We start from the raw sequence: 13,737 nt of genomic DNA, 5'->3' as shown, positions 1-13,737 counted from the left end.
CAAGGTCTGAAATCTCTTCTCTTTCAAAGGTGATTCTAGTTTTGGGGAAAGCCAGAAGTAGTAGGGCGCCAAATTCGAGCTGTATGGGGACTGAGTCAGCTGGGTGATTTGGTGTTTGGAGAAAAAAATCTCTGCATGAGACGTGTAGTGTGAATGGTTATGTTGTCATGATGAAGGTGCCGGTCATCAGTTGTCCATAACTGCAGCCTTCTGAATCATCCAAATAGTTTGTATGGAGGTATGTTCAAGTTCAAATTTGATGTAGATTTGTTGCTCTACTCTCTTGGTCATTTTTTTCCTTTTTAGTTTTTTTTCTTTTACCATTTAGTTACCTTATACTCCCCTCCCCCCACCAACCATCATACTGTTGTCAATTCCTTCACCCCTTCACCTCCCCCAGTCCCCACCAGTTGGCACCCTGCTCTCCATCTGTGAGTCTGTCCCCGTTTTCCTCTTTAGTTTACTTTGTTCATCAGATTCCATATGTGAGTGAAATCATACAGTATTTGTCTTTCTCTGACTGGCTTAGTTCACCTAGCATCATTTTCTCCAGGTCCATCCATACTATTGCAAAGGGCAAAATTTTCTTCTTCTTTTTTTTTTAATGGCTGAGTAGCATTCCATTGTGTAAATGCCCCATAGTTGTTTTATCCATTCATCTACTGATGGACACTTGGGCTACTTCCCTATCTTGGCAATTGTAAAGAATGCTGCAAAGAACAGAGGGTGCTTATGTTCTTCTGAATTAGTGTTTTAGGTTCTTTCAGATATATTCCCAGAAATGGAATTGCTGGGTCAAAAGACAGATCCACTTTACATTTTTTGAGGCATCTCCATACTGCTTTCCATAGTGGTTCCACCAATCTGTCTCCTCAACAACAGAGAAAAAGGGTTTCTCTCTCTCCACCAGCATTTGTCATTTGTTGATTTATTGATGATAGCTTTTGTGACAGGTATGAGATGGTATCTCATTGTGGTTTTAATTTGCATTTCTGTGATGATTAGTGATGTTGAGCATCTTTCCATATGTCTGTTGGCCATCTGTATTCTTCTTTGGAGAAGTGTCTATTCAGCTCCTTTGCCCATTTTTAAATCGGGTTGTTTGTTGTTTTGGTGTGGAGTTTTATAAGTTCTTTATACACTTTGGGTATTAATCCCTTGTCAGTTGTAATGGCAAATATATTCTCCTATTCTGGGGATTGTCCTTTTATTTTGCTGATGTTTTCCTTTGCTGTGCAAAAAAATTTAGTTTGATATAGTTTTTTCTTTTGTTTCCCTTGCTTGGGGAGATATATCTGATATATCTGATAAAATATTGCTATGCACAATATTCGAGATTTTGCTGCCTATGTCTTCTTCTACAATTTTTATGGTTTGGGGTCTACCATTTAAGTCTTTGATCCATTTTTAATGTATTCTTGTGTGTAGTGTAAAAGGTGGTCTAGTTTCTTTTTTCTGCATGTATCAGTCCAATTTTCCCAACACATTGATTGAATAAACTATCTTTAGCCCATATTATTTGCTTATTTCCTCTGCTGAATATTAATTGACTATAAAGGTGTGGGTTTATTTCTGGGTTTTCTATGTGCTCCATTGACCTATAGGTCTGTTTTTACGCTGGTACCATACTGTTTTGATTACTATGGCCTTATAGTATAGTATAAGTATAGTATAGTAATATTAAGTAGCATGATTCCTTCAACTTGATTCTTCTTTCTCAGGATCTCTGTTGCTATGCAGGGTCTTTTGTGGTTCTATACAAATTTTTGAAACATTGATTCTAGTTCTGTGAAATATATCATTGGAATATTGATAGGAATTGCATTAAATTGTTAGATTATTTTGGGTAGTATGGATATTTTAATTATGTTAATTATTCCTATCCATGAACATGGTATATGCTTCCACTTATTTGTATCTACTTCTAGTTCTTTCTTCAGTGTATTATAATTTTCCAAGTACAGGTCTTTTACATCTTCTGTTAGGTTTATTCCTAGGTATTTTATTCTTTTTTATAGCAATTTTCAATGAGATTGTTTTCTTAATTTTCCTTTCTGGCTCAGTTATTTTAAATGTAAAAGCCATGGGGATACACATGCTCACTCAACAGCATCTACTGCCATCACTGATTAGTACTGTGAAGTTGTCATTGTTCATGCATGCACATTGAAGTCCACTCTCCTTGGCTGCCTATTCACATTGATGTCACGCAAACCATTTTCATTATATCAACAATGGCTGGACTTCTTCCGGACAGGCCTTGTACATACATTCACGTAATATACATTTTTTTTTCATTTTCCTTTTTGGAGTTCAATGTGAATTAACTTGTCCTAAAGGTACTTGGTTCTAGGGTAGATTGAAAATATGTCCTGTACCAAAGCCTTCTCAACGCAGAATCTTAACTTTCAGTCTCCTCCACCGTGTTTGTTAGTTTTAAGCATTCACTGCATTTTCTTGTTGAAGTCCCTGATAACAATGACTCCCAACTGCAGAGACATCCTCACAGTGAATTTTCCACTTAAGTAAGTCTTCTCTTACACACCAGTCACAGTTTCCTATTCTCAGTTTAATTTGTTATATTATTTATTTATAGTCATTAGCTATTTATGGACTACCTACTACATAGAGAAAAAAACCCACTCCCCAGTCTTAAGGAGAGTGTAGTCTGATAGGTAATATAGGTGAGAGGATGGGTAAAAACATGATGTGATCTCTGCTAGCTTTTAAATCCATGAATCAATCAATATATATTTATGAATTGAAAACTACAGATAATCATAAAGCCTTCATTAGAAATAGATGTGGATGTGGCTATAAATAAGGACACAAATAGGTTATTGACCCCAGAGAGACTAGAAACTAGTAGGTGGAAAAATAATAATATAAAGAGAAAACCTTGTTAAAAGATATTTATGATAAGTGCTATCCATTCTTATTAGAGGCAGAAAATCCATCTGATATCAATCTTTCTGCAGTAAGAATTCTTTTCATACTTTTTCTTCAATACTGGTAATAATATTTCATTCTTTGTTCCATATTTGCTTCATCCCAGAATGAATAATTTATCTCCCTATGCATTTCACTTTAAAAACTGACCACAGAAATCACTCTATTTCTTCATTCTTTCTTGCTGTACTGTCTTTAATCTGCCTCTATTTTTGTATAGAGTGATTGTATTAGTCTGCTCAGGCTACCATTACGAAACACTAAGGACTTTGTGGTTTAAAAAAGACAGAGTTATGTTCTTTTAGTTCTAAATGCTACAAGCTGCAGATCAAGCCACCTGCTGAATCGGTTCCTGTGAAGACATTCTCCCGGTATGAAGATGGACAGTTTCACACCGTGTGCTCACGTGGTCTCTCCTGTTTGGTGTGTGCATGCATAGAAAGATTGAGAGTGAGAGAGAGAGTTGATGTCTCTTATCTAGACCCAAATCCTCTAGAATCAGAGCCCTATCCTTATGGCCTCATTTACTGTTAATTACTTTTTTAGAGGCTCATCTCGAACCACCGAGGGTTACAGCCTCCACACCTGGGTTTTGGAGGAATACAAACATTCAGTCCATAACAGTGATCGAAATGGTTAGTTAAATATTTGCTTATAGTCATAATTTCAGTAATTAAACTTCCCCAAAACAAACAAAATGTCATATTCAAGTTTGGGGTTTCAACCACATATATAGGCCTGTTGCTGACAGTTAATACACACTCTGGCAGATAAAAATGCTAGTTATTGAAAGCAAAGCACACACCAGGCAGGAATGTCTAAAGAAAGTGAATCTCCAAATCAATAAAAATCACAGATATGTGTTATGTCATTTTACTAAGCAAGCAATTTATCTTTTGTACGGCGGGGAAAATACATATTTGTATAAATACATGTTCGTTAAATACATTGCGTTTTGCTTCATTCTACATAATTTGCATAAAGGATAGTTCTGTCAAAGTTAAAACTTGGATTAATGTCTGAAGTGTGAAGTTATCTAATTTATATTCACAGCTTTGTAGTTCTAATCAAATAACGATGGTCTTATCAAGACCAAGAACATGGCTATCATTTACAAAAGAACTAGAATCACAATTCATATCAAGATGGTACTATATTTGTCTGTGTTTGATCAGAGTCTTTATTTGGACTTTAGCCGTCTCTCTCTCTTACACACACAGAGTCTTCACCAAAGGGCCAATTTGTTATTTCACTTAAAAATATATACATCTAATCTTAACATGCTGGGAAAACAACCACAAAAAGAACAAAAAAAATTGAATACATAAGCATATAGTTTCTTTTACAAAAAGGCCCATGAGTGTTTTTGACTACCCAATTAGCTTTTCTGCCTCCTGCCACTCTGCTTTTTAATTTATCCATGTCCTTCTTTCAAATTAGTCATTCTGTACCACTGCTTTTTTTCCTCTCCTTTTTTTTCAATCTGTTGAAATAAAATAACAAAATTTAGCATCATATAATTGGCATGACGCAGTATGTATTTATGTGTGGCCAGGTCATTTCACCTTAGCATAATGACCATAAGATACATCCACGTTGTAGCATCTTACAGAATGCCCTTACTTTTTAAGGTTGACTAATATACCATTGTCTGTAAATATCACATTTTGCTTATCCATTCATTCGTCAAGGGACACTTGGGTTGCTTGGATATTTTAGCTATTGAGCAGAGCGCTGCTGGGAGCACGGCTGTGCTGATACCTGCTTCTAAATTTTGTGTATATACTCATATACCCCAAAGTGGAATTGCTGGGTCATATGGAAATTCTATTTTTAATTTATCTTTTTTTCTTACAATCCTTTATTTGCCTTTTTTTTAGAGAGAGAGAAGGGAAGGAAAGGATAGAAAGAGAGAGAAACATGGATGTGAGAGAGAAACATCAATCGGTTGCCTCTCAGACACACCCCCAACCAGGGACCGAACCCACAGCCCTGGCATGTGCCCCGACCAGGAATGGAACCTGTGATCTGTTATCTTGCAGTCCAATGCCTGACCCCTGAGCCACAGAAGTTAGAGATATTTCTGATTGTTCAAGGGCTTCCATTATTGTTTTCCCCAGCAGCTGTATGATTTTATATATCCATCAAAAATGCACAAAGGCTCCAGTTTCTCCACATCCTTACCAACACTTGTTGTGTCCTATATTTTTGATAGCAGCATCCTAATGAGTATGAGGTGGTTATAACACTGCTTTTTATCACATTTCTCCTTTGCTCAAAAAACCTTCCATAGCTCGCTATTACCTTGCAAACTACAAGTGCAAAGCTTTTACACAGAGTCACATCCTCCTACTCCTATATATAAAGCCCCCTACAGTCTTATAGGTGTCCTTATTACCTCTTATACTTTATACATGCTTTCTCTTATATGCTATTATTTCTCAGGTTTCTTCATAGTGACACACACTTCTTTTTACCAAACCCAGTGTTTCTCTAGAGAGCAACGTTGACATTTGGGGCAGAACAATTTTTCCCTCTAGAGAATTTTCCTGCAGCTTTCTGAATATTAAGAGGCCCTAGTCCATGCCCACTAAATGCTGGTAGAACTCGTATATTATAGTGACACCTGACAATACTTCCATACATTTCTAAGCACCACTATGCAGGATTCTTTTGGCCGTAAGTGGCAGAAAATCCCAATCAATCTGGCTTAAGGAAGTGGGTGAGTGAACTAGCTGAGGGAATTGAAAAACTCAGAGTGAGGTTTATGATTTCAGGTACATATGGACTTACTGATGTCTAAAAGGTTTGTTCTCTCTCTGCATACTTTGACTGTCTGGTATATTTAGAGATAGGCCCTTCTCTTACTTAGGCTTCCAGTGCTGTTAGACTTCCATCCTCGGAGCTCTATTTCAAGCAGAGTAGAGCTCATTCCTTCCCCCAATCGCTCAGGCAAAAGTGCCACTTAGGTTCTGAATTGTCTTGGCTGGAGTTGTCATCCTTTCATAAAGGAATCACTGTGACCAGACAAATGTAAGCTTCCTTTGCTCGCTTCTCAAACCCAGCATAGGATGTGGGCTACCATTTGAAAATGGGTAGCTCACCCATTTTTCTACCCCACGCATTCTTTGCTACCAGAGAAATACAAGGTACTGTTAGCAGAAAAGACAATAATGGTTGCTAGGTAGCAAAATGGCAAGAGGAAGTGATCTTTGAAAACTTTAGTTGCTTCATCTTAAGCAAGAAATTTTAATTCTGAGCCCCTTCTCCAAATGTATAAAATATAAATAATGAGCAGTCTCTGGTGTGGCTCAGTGGATTGAGTGCTGGCCTGCAAAGCAAACGGTTGCCAGTTCGATCCCCTGTCAAAGGCACATGGCCAGGTCCCCGGTGCGGGGTGCATGGAAGACAACCACACATGGATGTTTCTCTCCCTTTCGTTCTCCCTCCCTTCCCTTCTCTAAAATAAATAAAATCTTTAAAAATATAGAATAAAATATAAAGAATCACAGCTACCCCGTAGGTAGTATAAAATCCAACATGGAGAGTATGTTACCTAAGACCGAGGACACTGGGCTTGAAGCAGGTCTCATTCCCTTTGTATTTCTCTCTCCCATGCTAGTCAGCGATGGTTTTTAAAAGAATTGACAGTTAGGCCCTGGCTGCTGTGGCTCAGTTGGTTGGGTGTTGTCCTGCAAAGCAAAAGGTCGTAGGTTCGATTCCTGGTCAGGCCACATGCCTAGATTGCGGTTTTGGCTCCTGGTTGGGGGCATGGATGAGAAGCAACCTATTGATGTTTCTCTCTCACATCAATGCTTCTCTCCCACTCTTCCCCTCTCTCTCAAAACAAACAAATAAAAATCTCTAAAGAAATTGCAATAATTGACAAGCGGTAGGCATGAGCACCACCCACTCACACTGGGGAACTTGACCGTCTAAATGGAACTTAGCCAGTGCGCTACACCAGGTACACAGCTGCTTAGCAGAGTAGGTCTCAGTAAAATCCTTCAGGATTAACTCTGTTTGCGTTCATCTCTCTCTATACTGCTGACGCAGGGTGAAACTTTTAGAGATTTCTGTCCAAATTTTTATCACCGAAACCAACAATTTTACCCCTACCTTTCTGCATTTAATAATTTTAACTATTTTATTTACATAGTACTTGCATGTGGTCTGTAGAACATTTGTTTAGTCATTCAGGTACTTGTTTTGAATAATGAAAAACACCCGCCCATTAAAACTATATGAATGCATAAGTCATGTAATTCTGATGTAAAGCAAATGGCAGCTACAGAAGGTACCTGCATAAACCAGAGGGTTTTGAGGGACCTGGCTGCAAAGGGTGAGGTGTGTGGAGCTGCGCACATGAACCCACCCATTCCCAATGTCCCCGTGGCCTCCATGCACGTGGATGGAAAGCTACGGTTGCTGGGCAGACAGGGTGGTTTCTAGAACCTGCCTCCCAGCTTTGCACTGAAGGAGCTGTGTGACTTTGGCCAGGTTTCCTCACCTTTTTGATCTTCGGCATCTTCACCGATAGAATATAAATTGTAACTCCAAGTTTTTGGAGAGAATATGAGAATTAAAGATCTACCCAAATTCCTGACAAGCAGCCATTAGGAAAATAACCTTTACATTTTATGAAAATGGTGATTTTTTGGTGACATTCCAGCTACCTTGGATGATTACTTTAGCCATTACCAATGTACCATTCTTGCCACCTTAGTTTATTGAGAGACTTTTTGTGTCCATGAGTTATTATTCTCTGCTTTGCCTGCAACAGGGCTATACAAGCATTAGGGATGGGTGAATGAATGCATGCATGAATGAGAAATTTTTAAGTAGACCTTTGAAAATGAGAGTGGATACAATTTGGGGAATCTTACAGGGGTAAGAGAAAGCTGTAGAAAAAAATGTTTACAACTTAGCTTAAGGTTTTTTTGTAAACCAAAAAAATATCAAATTTTTGTCATAATGTTTTAAAAGATCAATTTAATTGTAAAACAATTTGATACTATTAGGCAAAACTGATGCTTTTACAAAGCCTATTTCATAATAGATTCTGTTTGTCAGAGGCTTTAAATAGGGGCCAGAAATGAGGGCCTGAGTCAGCCACTCCATTTCAGCATCTTCAGCTTTAAAACATGTTGCTCGTATTGGGTGATCTTTCTGATTTCATCATCCATAGATTCTGCGATTTTTTGCCAAGATGGTGAAAGGACTTGTCAATGCATTTCTAAGTGCACACACTACGTAGGTTCAAACAAAGGCAAAAAGGGCTACTATTCTCTGGAGCTCATAGTTTATGAAAATAAAAGTAAGCAACTACATGATTTGTATAACATAAATCAAGGCAATGTGATAAAGAGTAAGCAGCAATAGCCAAATTAGTCAAGTGGCCTGGGGAAGTCTTTCTGAGGCAGAGAAATCTGAGCTCTGTGATGAAGGAGGAAAACGTCCACCACGCAGAGGATGATTCGGGGAAGGATCTTTGCGGGAGAACCTTTGAAGGCTGAGCCCTGGGAGCTGGCTGGGATTTGCAGGGCAGAGCCAGAGGGTGAGAAATCTATTGGCACTGCAATAAGGTGGTGGACCGTGGTGCAGAAATGACCTGAATGAGTTAGATAGTAGCTAGATCCTAGAGAGTTTCACAGAGCTATCATAGCTCTGTAAGAGTTTAGATTTGCAATTTTATTGTTCTAAGTACTTTGGGGAGTGATGGTATTGGATTTGTATTATAAAGCCCAGGTGTATGAAACATTCACATTCCTAAAAGCTAGAATGTATTTATTTTTAAATGGTGAGGTCCTGATTCACATAAAAAGAAACCGTTGTAAAAGGATGATTTGGTAATAAACGTTTCTTCCAAGTGTCTACCGCTATTTTATTCACACATCCTGGTCAGTACTTAAGGAGCGGGTTATATAAGCGCCATTTACGCGAGCGAGTTCCTGGCTGGCACAGCCATTGTTGGCATGTTCCTGTGTTCCAGTTGTTTTTTAAACTGCGTTTTACACCAGGGAAAATTGCACACAGTAAATGTCAAGGATTCACTAGGGGCATTGCAGTTTCTGAGGCATGAAGCTAATACATATTTGTCTCATTACTGTCTGCCGATCAACTTTATTCTGCGGATGGCGAGGGCTCACAGCTCGTGGGAGATGTAGTTACAAACGACCTTTGGGAGGTCGTGGGGACCAAAACTTCCCAAATTCACAACAGTGTCATGTCATTAATCAGAAACTAGGAAAATGATGGCCACAGGCTTTCTGATACTTGACTTCCTCGTAGCAACAGGTGTGTGTGCGGGCGTTGGGGGGCGTCATGTTTTTCAGCTCTGAGACATCAAACCCTAAATTGAAGACAACATGGTGTGTTTGAGTGGGCAGCCTAACCCACTCCTGTGGTTTCCATATTACCCAACAATTTTCCTGAGGTAAACATGTTTTGCAGGATCATCAGGCTGTTAATGGTCTTTTGCTCAAATCGTTCCAAAAGACAGGGAAAGAAAATCCTGATTTCTTGGTGAGGGCAATGAAGCAGTGTGGGAGTCAGATTTTTTCCTTTTAATCTGTGTTTATCTAGATATATTCATTATTGTTTTAACCATTTATTATAATTTTTGGAATAGGTTATGTTATTATATTATTGTACCTTCATTTTATTTGAAACAGTAATTCTCAGTTTTGTGGGGTTTTTTTTTTTTTGGTCTCTATGGGATTTAGTGCTACAAGGCATCTATAGGTAACTTTTATTGATTAATTGGAATATACTTATAATCCTGGGGCTTCATCTATCATAAGCCTTCCATTGGTGATGACTTATAAATAGTGTGAGGTATGCCTGTAACACCTTCTGTTTTCTTCTGTTCTACCCAAACGCAGTGCTAAGGGGCCTTCCCTCCATCCCATGCCCTTGTCTTTGGCCATGGCTCATCCTTCTTTATCAGTGAGATTATAGACAGGATATTAGTAACATTCATCAGTGTTTGTGGCATAAATATTCTACCATGACTGATAACAAGTGGCTTGGAAGATTTCTGGATTTTTTTATAGTCATAAGGTATGTAGGAGGGATAAGAAGAAATCTGGCAGGTGTACTGCTCAAGCAAATCCTCGTGCATGGTGTAGGCAGCTGTGGAGGAGAAGCGTCCCAATGCATGGGAAACAGAGCCCAGGAGGAATGAGGGCCAGCTTTTCAGTGGTTAAGTCTCACTCGGGGCACTGGGCAGGTTCCTTTGCAGCTTCCCGTTGGTGACTGGAGAGTTACCCCTCGGACAGGGACTGGGCGCTCTCTCAAAGGCCCCTCCTCTGTGGTCTGCCTGTGGCTAAGTGGCTGCATGGGCTCCTTTCTCCTGCCCCCCACACCACCATTTTCCTGTGTCACAATCATTTAGTGTCTTGTCAATTATCGTTAATAGTTAAAGTTTTGTCTGCTTCTTTCAGAATGACACACCAGTTACCCTCATCCCTCCCCCAAATAATATCCAAGACTATTAGGTTACTCAGCAGTGTTTCCCGTAAAATAGTCTTAAAGGGCCTACTTTTTGAAGCCAAATCTTAATTATTGACTCATCTTCGATTTTGATGTCAATCACATTCTTCCCCAAAGAAGAAAAGTGATTGTGATGAAATAAAGGAAGAGAAGGCAAGACCACATCATTTGATGTTGCAGGATAGTATTATGCTACCAGTAAAACGCTGATAATATAAATCTTCCATGGCATTGAAATGTAGTGTTTTGGCGAAGTCTCAGAGGAGAACAGACATAAATCTTACATAACCAAACATCAGAATAACTATGGCACTCAACAAAGAGTAACCTTACTTTGAGTAGAATTTAGTTTACTGTTTATAGGAAAAGCAGATCCCTGACCTACAGTCAGTCATGGTTCCAAGGACTCATTGTGAGTCAAGGCCAACACTCCAGATGAAGCTAGAATTCAGCCTCTGTCTCTTTCTCAGCACATGAGCCACTATAACCCTCTTGAATTCAGCACTGGAGAGGAAAGTGTGTAGCAAGTGTCAACATATCTACATACATTTTTCTTATAGTAAGCAATTAGCTTTCTCCTAATGTTCATAAGATAGCGCTTCACTCTATGTGCTATTTTAATCTACATAAAAACCTATAGTAGTAAACATGTATGTGTGCATATACAAGGACTGTCCAGAAGAAATTGAAGCATTGTTAATATAACAAGAATGGTTTGTGTGATATTAATGTAACCTGGCAGCCAAGGAGAGTGGACTGGAATGTGCATGCATGAACAGTGATGACTTCACTGTACCAGTCAGTGGGAGTAGATGCCATTGAGGGAGCATGTGTACTGTGTGGCTGTTGCATTCAAAATGACTGAGTGAGTAGAGCAATGAATCTGCATCAAATTTTGCATTAAGTTTGAACATCCCTCTGCAGAAACTATTCGGATGATTCAGAAGGCTGTAGCTATAGGCAGTTGCTGACTGGCTGCTTCGTGCATCAGGTCTTGTGCAGCTTTTTTGACAAACATCAAATCACCCAGCTCACTCAGCCTAACTACAGCCCAGATTTGATGCCCTGCTACTTCTGGCCTTTACTAAAACTAAAATCACCTTTGAAAGGGAAGAGATTTCAGACCAGTGATAAGATTCAGTGAAATATGACAGGGCAGCTGATGGTGACTGGCCGAACTATGTGAGGTCCCAAGGTGCCTACTTTGAAGGGCACTGAGACATCCCTGTCCTATGAACAGTGTTTCTTATGCCTTGTATCTTCTTCAGTAAATGTCTCTATTTTTCATATTTGGCTGCATACTTTCTGGACTGGCCTTATGTGTATGTGAGTGTGTGTATTCAGATATATGTGTATATATATATATTCAGATACCTAAGTCTGGATTTCCAAATGGAAGAAATAAATGCCTCACAATCTGAATAGATATTCACAGAGAGATAAATGGTAGAATATGTATTTTGCAAATTTATTTTTCCTCAGAACTCTTAATACTCAGAGTTATCATCATATATTCTTTCTAGACATTTCAGAATCTTATCAAAGAAATTCCCATTTATGAATCAATCAGTTTAATGTGGCTAATTAACAGTTTTAGCCTGAGAACCAGTCATTGGTGTTGGGATTATGGTATTTAATGGTTTTCAGATAAATGTTGGTTCATTTTTTTTCCAAAAAGTTGTGATTAATTAAGAACCCAACTTTACATCTATCCCTTTGGCAATTACTAGAAGAGGTTAAATAAGCAAAAGTCAATAAAAATATTGAAGAGTATATGTTATAATTCAATGTGCTTTCACTACTCTGAAATAAATATGTCCCATTTTGATGTTTATCTCAAATCAGTTTTTTTGTAGATAATTTCCATGATTTAGTAATCAAGTTTTACACCATCCAGGGAAACTTGTCTCCATGTCATCCCTTAATTAATATGAAAGTGGCAGAAATGAGGATGACTGGAATGTGGACATTTTTCAGAAGATCAGTGAATATGATATTCAGCCAAATGAAGTGTAGTATGCATAAGTCAAAAAACTGTGAGATGTGCCTGCATCATGCCAGAGATGTGAGTTTAAACAATTTTTTTCAGTTGAATAACATTATTTTGATTTTCAAAAATTGTACATATCATGGGTGGAAGACAGCCAAGAATATGGGAAGGCAGTTCAGGGTGGCTGTTTTCGTTAGTGGAGAAATGTATGCTTTTTCCTCCATGGACTCATTCTAGGACCCAAAATGAGAGCAGGTCTGCCATTTTTCAAAGATGACCACCCAGAGAACTCTAGTCTGTTGTCAGGAAGTTGGCCGGCCATGTGAGAGCTATGGAGGAGTGCCCAGAGCGGGTTTCTTGGGCCAGGCATTAACTAACATACCTCATATCCATGGACATCCCATTGAGGGAACTGAGTCTAATGACCACGCCCCACTGCAAGGAGGCCTGGGGAATGTGGTGTAACCTGTGTGTTGTGCTCAACCACACAGAAGGAGATCAGGGACAGACGGAGGTCAACAGCTCTGCCCTGGGCTGGTAGAGAGACCAGACTGGAAGTTAGGTATAAACCGCTTAATGCGTTGACCTAGTGTTTGCCATGAACTCATAGAAGACACTTATGAAAACATTTTTTGAGAAATGTTTTGGCCAAGGGCAAAAATTTTAGACTGCATCATGCCTTTCATGTAGTTGCAATTTCTCTTAAAATGTATGGGATGAAGCAGAACCACTGGCATTAACATGGGAAACTCCCTGCCTTTGTATGTCCCAATGAGTGGATGTCTCTTTCCCCCCTCTGGTTTCAATAGGTTTGGCATCAGATAATTGGGAGTGCTTCACCTGTGTCAGGAATCACTCCCTCCCTTATTTTCATCTAGAGCTTTCACACAACACAGATGGTTTTTCTTACCATCTGCCAAAACTAACATCACTAAAATAATGCGAGCACATTTTATGAAGGCATAATATGACCCACTGCTGGGAACATGTCACCTGAAGCAGAAGCAGTTAGATCTGCCGGTTGGATGCTCTACCGATGACTTTCCTTAAATAACTCCATTATTTAATGAGAAGTGTTTAATTATTTAAGTGATAGAAAAGATGAGGTGGTAGTATTTATATCTAGGTTGTGTTTATGGATTTTAAGACTTTTTGACTTTGTACTGGAGTTAGGAGCACTTCACAAATCCCGTCTGGTGGGGAACCTCTCTGTACATTTAGAGAAAAAAAAAATGGTCTCTATGCCCTGAAGTCTTCTGTGTTTTTCTTACAGGATTCTTGTGATAACTCTCTTTATAGATAAT

Source organism: Artibeus jamaicensis, unplaced genomic scaffold (assembly GCF_021234435.1).
Source record: "Artibeus jamaicensis isolate MK-2021 breed Jamaican fruit bat unplaced genomic scaffold, CSHL_Jam_final contig_432, whole genome shotgun sequence".
Taxonomy (NCBI): domain Eukaryota; kingdom Metazoa; phylum Chordata; class Mammalia; order Chiroptera; family Phyllostomidae; genus Artibeus; species Artibeus jamaicensis.
Note: the sequence above shows the minus strand (reverse complement) of the source record.